Below are 5,705 nucleotides of genomic sequence, written 5' to 3'. Positions count from 1 at the left end.
TTGGCTGTGTGGGGTTCTTTCCTTGCTGGTGTCAGAAAGGAAACGTCACAGAGGGGAACGTTTAAAACAAAAAGAGAAAACACGTTAAAAGTAGTGATTCTGCTTAAACAGAATATTCTAACAGTAAAATCCTACTAGAGTTACTGTCCACAACATCAGTTAAGATTTTAATAGAATAAAAGAGAGAGATGGGCCAACCCAAGGAAGAGCTGGAGGGGGGTCATGGTGTGTAGACATGACCAGTATATCTTCCATGTCTGTATGAAAATTTTTTAAAAATCATAAAATTATTTTAAAAGATCTTAAGCAAATCAAAATATCCTCTAATTTAGGATTTATAAATGCATCGAGTCCTTGGACTGGTGCGTACTTTCTTCAGAATTTAAAATCAGGCTAAAATTAATTTTAGATTTAGATCTTTCTGGAATTAACGGATAACATTTTTTTCACAAAATGTATTTTGCACATAATTTTAACTTAATTTAAAGGTTTCGCTGAGACAGACCCTCACCTAGGCCTGTGATGAACTCGGTAGTTACTGGAGACGAACTCTGAATTTCTGATCCTTCTGCCTCAGCTTCTTAAGTGCTGGGATTGCAGGCATGCATGACTCTACATCACTGTGCATTTTGTGTTTGTTGTTGTTTGTTTGTTTGTTTGTTTGTTTAGATCCTTTTAAATTCAGGTGGAAGCTTGTGATTTTTACTTGGAGTTTATTTCACTCACAGAAACTTTTAGACCAGCTATTCTCATCCTGCCTCAAGACCTTTGGGGGGTTGGATGCCCCTTTCACAGGAGTCACCTAAGACCATCTTGCATATCAGATCTTCACGTTACAACTCATAACAGAGCAAAATTTCATTCATGAAACAGCAACAAAAATAATTTATGGGTGAGGGTCACCACAACATGTGGGACTCTGTTTAAGGCTCACAGCATTTGGATGGTTGAGAACCACTTTTACAGGTAATAATCTAAGAAATTGCAAAATGCAATATTTAGATATGAGCCACTTTTCAAACTGAGAAAATGGAGGTTTAGTAACCAAAAAAACATGCACATGATGCGATTTGTATAGGTAGTTCATCAAAATAGGTTATAAAAATTAATCTATAGTCATTTTTAACAACAAGAACTAAACCAGTTATTTAATGTATCTTCCTTACAAAATTGGAATCTCAGGAAAATATTAACATGTTTACAAGTGTTGGATCAGCTTATGTATAAACACTTCCAAATTTCAGGTGTGTGTTGAAAAATTCAGCTATGTTCTACCTATGTTCCAATTGCCACATGGATAGAATTACGACTGTACGTCGACATACACCCCAAGCATAGCCTATGCCAGAGATTTTCAGAGTGATGTGTGATAGCTAGACAGAAGTTCTATTTCCCCCAAATTGTCAATAACTATCCTGTTGACACCAAGAAGAGGGAGCTATACATACTTCATTAAGTTCACACTTAAGACAGAAAGGAGTTACTCCATCTCAACCTAGAGTAATCTGTTTTAAAATGTTGACAAGATATCAGACAGGTTACTATCTACCTTTTGCATAGAGACATTGTGATGGCCATTGTACTGGTTGCTCTGGGTAATTGGTTTGATATGGGTATTTGCTTACATAGATTGGATTCAGATTTTTTTTCCCTTTCAAGCTGAAGCTATTTCCATTCACACTTGGGGTCTTCCATCTGTCCATGAAGCCTGTTAACTCACCATCACACTGGCTCAGAGGTGCTAGTTTTCCATCTGGTAAACCCTGAAGAGAACTCTGGAGTCAGGGAAGCATGAATCCTGTGGGTGATCTCAACTCCGGGGCTGGTAATTCCAAAGGGACAGGGTTTCCTCTCGAGTCAGCACATGCTTAAAGTGATGCAAACTGGGGCTGCAGCCGGCTTCCTGTACACCAGAGAGGAAAGCTAGTGGCAGATGAGAAAAGACATTTTTTAAAAGCTGTTAAACAAAAAGGTACACCTTCTGGCACCCTCCCCCAAGTCCTTTCATTGTGCCTGACCCCCAAGGTCACTAATATTTCACTAATGGCTAATCAGCAAGGAGTCTTTATTTCAGCACAATGGTATATGGTAAATTATAATGAATTAGGAAACGGAAATAAAATTGAAACAATGACTAGGGTAAAAGAAGACTGGAAGATAGTTCTCGAAAACTTCAGCTTCTTCAGCTCTTTCTAAAGCAAGTCTTAGTTTGTTCAAAACAACAAAAAAAAATGCATGACTAATGTTGCTCATAGGATTTAGGAACTGATTAAAGAAAAGTACACATGGCTGGTTTTGAGATTTGAAAGAGAGTTTTCTTCTTAGAATTTCTAATTTTAAAAATTCAGATAGGTTCTTTTTTGCTAGTAAACCTAAACCCAGGTTGCTCATGCATTTTCCTATGTTTGTTCATGAAGAGACTGCATTGTCCAAAGACTCTGGCTTCACCATGATACATTTAACATTGTAGTTTTGAACCCTGCATCCCATCCCATAGGCTTTTCTAGAAAGTCATAGGGAGGGGGGAAAAACACCCTAAATGGGAGAACTGGTATACCACAGGAAGAGGAAAGTAGCAGCATCATACCTCATGAATAATATAGTCATAAATATGCATAAATTGTCATTAAAATCTTCAGCATAGACTCCACTAGCCACCGTCTACTTCATTTTCTCTCTGTAGTGTCTGTTTTGATTTGTAACTTTCTGCTTAAAATGTATATGTTCTTTGACTAAATTGTTTTCTTTAAGGACCTAGAATTACCCTCTATTTTAATCATTATAAAATTATTACAGAAAGATTAAACATATGAAAGTGAATAATTCACTTAATTATTATAATAATTTATCATGCACCATGCTCTAGATCAAGTAATTATAAAGGCATTTCCAGTTCTATTTTATTAGTAACCTTAACAGTATTCTGCCTCCAACAGGTTATTTAAAAAGAGAAACAGACACTATATGATTTTATTAATTCATGAGAAATGCACAGTGACTACAATGTGGATTTGTAGTAAAAAAAGAACCAAAACTTGCACGGCTCTGTGTGTGTGTGTGTGTGTGTGTCTGTGTCTGTGTGTGTGTGTTTTATTTGAAGTATTTAAAAAAAGAAAGTTTGGGTCTTTTATTCACAGTTTATATTTTTGTACATAATATTAGGGATCAGCTATTTTTGATGATGTGTGAGCAGTCCAGCCCTTAGAGAATCCTCTGTCCTACTTCTAGATTTACTTGTGGTGTAACCATGTTCATTATAACCTCAGACTTAGAAAAAACTTGTAAAAATGACAACAAACAAGAAAGAAAAATAAACAAAAAATATTAAAACCAATCTTATTCTTAGCATTCCAGTAACTTTTTTGGTATATGTAGCTAGCGATACTATAACTAGTTAGTTTTTATGAGATGGTTAAAAAGGGCAATAATGAGACCTCTCTCTTTTTTTCATTTTTTGGGGGAGGGGGTCTATGACATTGCTGTTTGTTTTATATTTTTATCCTGTTTAATGTGTGGTTGAAACAATGCCCAGCAATAAACTGGAATTGTAGATATCCATGAAAGATAAGAAACATATTTTAAAACATGCATAGTCACAAGAATATCGTCATACCTGAAAAATGAACACTAAGCTCCAGACAAGAAATACCACCATTAATTAGGTCATGTGTACTCCATATATATTTATATGCATATATATAGTCACATATATGTCTCTTTGTATGCACATATGTATCCATATATAAATGTTGCTTATATAGGATTTCACTCTTTTGGGAGGAGTGGGAGGACAGAATGAAATGTCCCAAGCTGTCTTCAAACTGGTTTTATAGCTGACCACCCTGCCTCTACACTCCAAGCACTGAGTTAACAGGTGAATACTACCAGGCATGGCTTCATATACAGAAACTTTGTTGAATGCAGGATTTAGTGATATTTCACATGCTCTCTTTCCTTGTAATTTTAATAAACTTCTAGGAGATTCAAAAACTTGGTCACACTTGAGTTTAATTACTTTTTGGCAATAATATAAACTAAAAACATACATTTTGTCTCATAACTGACTCTCACCAACAGACACATGTTAAAAGACATTTTCTGTCTTCATGGCCTTGGAACAAGCAGCTTGTTGTCAAACTGACTCTTCCACTAGGGAGTGTGGAGCAACTTTGGAGGCTTTTGAGGCTATAAAAATACAAGACAAAAGTTGTCTCTGTTCCCAAAGGACTAACAGTTCCTACAAATGCTGATCCTGTGGGCAAGAGATCTGGTTGCAAAGATTCCAAGATGAGAAGTGAGTAAGGCCCAAGATTGCCAGGGGTGGGGGTTGGGGCTGCTTGAGGTACTCTCCCCTGAAACACTCAGGATTCTGAAGCCAGTGGGGATCTACTGAGGTACGTGGTACTTCCCTCCTCAGCAGTTCCTTCTATGTTTCAGATCCCCCATCCCCCCTTGCCAAGAGAAGCTTGCCAATTTTTCTACAACTAACACTATGGCAGCCCAGTATACTTCTTGATTTAGGAGGATATGTAATTTCCAAAAATTCATGATTTTTGTAAAATTAACAAAAGAGCGAGAACCACTATAGCCTCTAACTGCTGTCTATACTGGAAGTGTTTTTAGAAGACAGTTCTGGGACATGGAATACTCACAGTGAGTATTCACGCTATCATGCTAGGCTCTGATGATGCAGACACAAAATTCCTTCATGAAATGCTTCAGAAAAAGTACACTTTGAAGAAATCAGAATAAGAATTAAAATTTGTAAACAATGCTAAGGCCATAAGGTATTCTGCGACAGAACATAAAGTGCAGGGCCTTCCACACAGTATTGTACAATGTTTTCCTAAAATACCTAATTCCAGAAGATTGGAGAACGTGAAGCTGATATTAAATTATTTCCAAGAGGGTTAGAAAGTTCTCGACCATGATCATCCTGTCATATGACCTTCGTATTCAAACCCAGAAGACTTCACAGTTAACATCACATAGAAACATTAGAATCAGGTACATTGTTATTGCATAAAAAGCTTTTGAATAAGGTGCATGGAAGCTCTGTTTTTGATATTTTGATCTGTCTGATAGCATTTTTGTGAAAAGACCAACTCTCATTTTTAAAGATTTCTCATCAGTAATCCTCATAGTAGGCACAATGAAAACTGGGGACACCGGTTGTACTAAATTTTCTTTTTTTTTTTTTCTTTCAGCTTTTTAAAAATTTAACTTATTCTTTGATACTTTCAAAGATGTATGTAATGCATTCGACCCTACCCCTCCTTTAACTCCCTTCCCCAGGTATAACACCCTTCATCTGACCAATATCTTTCTACCTTAATGTCTTTTTGTTTTGATTATGTACCTCTGGATTTCAGTAGGGTCTTGTCTGTGACCATGGGATTGGAAATATTCACTTGAGCCTTATGAAAGCACCAATCAGAAAGTTGAAAACAGTGGCTCATTCTCTTTGCATCCATCAGTAGTCTATAATTCATCAGTAAAAGGGAAGAGCCTATGAATATCTCCTCTAACAATCATAGACTACCGCAAGGGCCTGTTTATTGCAGGCCCAGAACAAGTGATCACTGTTGCTGTAGATTCATCTTTGCATAGATTGTGTAATGTCTAGAAGGGATTTCACTTCCCTTTCTCTATCTCCCAGCTCTTACATCCTTTCTGTCTCTCTTCAGCAATGTTCCCTGAACGAT

The sequence above is a fragment of the Mus musculus genome, chromosome 5 (assembly GCF_000001635.26).
Source record: "Mus musculus strain C57BL/6J chromosome 5, GRCm38.p6 C57BL/6J".
In the NCBI taxonomy this organism is placed as follows: Eukaryota; Metazoa; Chordata; class Mammalia; order Rodentia; family Muridae; genus Mus; species Mus musculus.
The sequence above is the reverse complement of the archived record's forward strand: the minus strand, read 5'-3'. Positions refer to the sequence as shown.